Here is a 2,620-nt window from a genome sequence, read left to right on the forward strand (position 1 = left end):
CAGAATTGGTCACAAATAAATACGGTGTCTGCGATGTCATAATAGTAACATGAAGATTTCCCTGATAATGCTGATAATTGAAAACACAAATAATAATATTCACGATAATATTATGATATATTATTCAACACAGGTGAGATCAATTTAAATACAAAAATACTTCACTGTTCCATATTTGGATCATTTTCTTCAGGTCAAGGTTACTGTAAAACCGATCACTGATATATTCTTGTGTAAACAGTGAACAAACATATCGTATATCACGCTAATCTGTGTTACGAATACATCGCTTAATGATAATTGGATTCAATAGTCTGATGTCACGTCGCCCATCAACGGCGGCCATCTTGGTTCTAAACAAAGAAAATCTATATTTTTATTCTTCATGCCGGCGAGAACTTTTCATATGTCTTGTGATCAGAATGTGTAAATGTCAAAACATGATCAGATTTTTAATGGGTTTTTTCCTCTGGATAAGCTTTTATGCTCGTCTCAGACACATTTCATAAGGGCGTCCGCCATTGTTCCGATAGTTTAGAGCCAGTTACTAAGTTACCATGCGTCATTACGAGGGAAGTGACGTAGCGACTGTTGAAGCGTATTAGAGCGATCTGGATTCCGGTTTTCGTCCAACCAAGTCATCAATCACATGATTTATTGCTTTCCAACGATTGGATATTTAGAGACAAATGTAATCACGTTGCCTTGTTTATGACATTTGTAAACCTGGCCATGTGTCAAGCTGAACAAAATGACTCATCGTGATGACAGATATTTCAAAAGCTGTCAACATTTTTCACTATGTGTGCTATTTTGAGTACATGTAGATGCTGTGCACTTGGCTAACAAAACCACAACATTGCCATCCGGAAATATAACGGACCAACACACAAAACTATGTGTAACCTTGTCTGGTTATTACAGTCTATTGAGTATCATAGTCCGTTCCAAGTCCTGTGCGCAAGGAATCTTACAAATTCCTCCAAAGTTACGAAATGTGGTGCAGTGATTTTATTTGCATGCGGGCTATCTAATATTTTAAGTGACATTACGAATTTTGAATACCGATAGCGATTGACCAAACAGTTTTCTCACATGCCGAATTCCTTTGATATTTTAATCGTTTGCAATAAAATGTGACTCAAACTTTAAAATGTTTATAGTAATGGTGTGTTGTTTCTCTTTCCCGTGGGAAAATAATCTTAACAAAGTTGCATTCAGTGGCGGAGCTTAGCAAATAATTTTGGGTGGTTTTAATAATAGATAGCATTTATCTAGTACTTCACGGCGTTTATACTTTATCTCTTGAACAACGGCCGTATAGATAGTATGCAGATGACGTCACTCAGGCCTTTGTTATTGTTTTTGCCATCCGCGTTTGTGAGTTGTTCTCACTAAACTGTATTAACCAGACTATAAAAGTTCATGGTTACACAGAGTTTGTGTGATGGTCCGTTATACTTCCGGATGGCAATGTTGTGAACTCCTTGGCCAAGCGCATTCTATCTATAGTCGGTTAATACAATTCAGTGAGCATTACTCATAAATGCGAATGGCAAAAAAAAAAACAATAACAAAGTCATGTGTGACGTCATCTTCGAACTATCTATAATATTGTATTGTAAAACATCAAAATGTTCACTCATCCCAGACCCTTCGTTTTTTATATACCGTAAAGAGGAAAAAATTCTACAGTATGGTATTGTAACCAATGCAAAAAAATAAATCGGCTTAAAGTCACTATCAATTCTAGTGTTCGATCCAATTATCATTCAAATCCATCAGAAGGTTGGGAAGATATTCACGTCAACACGTGCACACGGGTTGTGTAACGGACTATAGATAGAATGCGCTTGGCCAAGGAGTTCACAACATTGCCATCCGGAAGTATAACGGACCAATACACAAACTCTGTGTAACCATGAACTTTTATAGTCAGATTAATACAGTTTAGTGAGAACAACTCACAAACGCGGATGGCAAAAACAATAACAAAGGCCCGAGTGACGTCATCTTCGAACTATCTATACACCCATAAACATGAATGGCAAACAATTTTTTTGTTAAATAACTCAGACTTGAGTGGCGCCAACTTCGTTCTATCTATTTCAATGTGACCAATGACCTCGAACACATGGAAAGATAATACAGATCTTCAGGGAGATACCAAACATTAAAATGGTATTCATGCAAACGATAGACAGTTTTAAATAATAAATATCAATAATTTTTTTAATTTAAAGCTTTTTTTTGTTTGTTTGTTGCTTTAGGTCTCTTCCAACACAATTGAGGTTATATGAGAGACCACTGAAACAAAAAAACAAGCAATCCAACAAAAATAGTACAAATATAAATCAAAATCATAACCTAAAGATATCATAAGCTAAATTATAAATAACCAAGAACAAACAGGCAGAAGATTTACAGAAAAAAAAATTATCCCCTGTCAAAAATACAATCACAAACCAAAGAAGCAGGATAGGCTAGTAAAGAGAAGAAGAAACGACATCACTATCGGATCGTACACCCATGCGAACATCATAGGTATATGATTCAAGGGTGATGCTCCCATCCAACCTCCCGCAATTTAAAGCTTTAACTCACTATTTAAAAAATGCCT

Source organism: Berghia stephanieae, chromosome 5 (genome assembly GCF_034508935.2).
Source record: "Berghia stephanieae isolate SIO BIC M18660-M18661 chromosome 5, UCSD_Bste_1.3, whole genome shotgun sequence".
Taxonomy (NCBI): domain Eukaryota; kingdom Metazoa; phylum Mollusca; class Gastropoda; order Nudibranchia; family Aeolidiidae; genus Berghia; species Berghia stephanieae.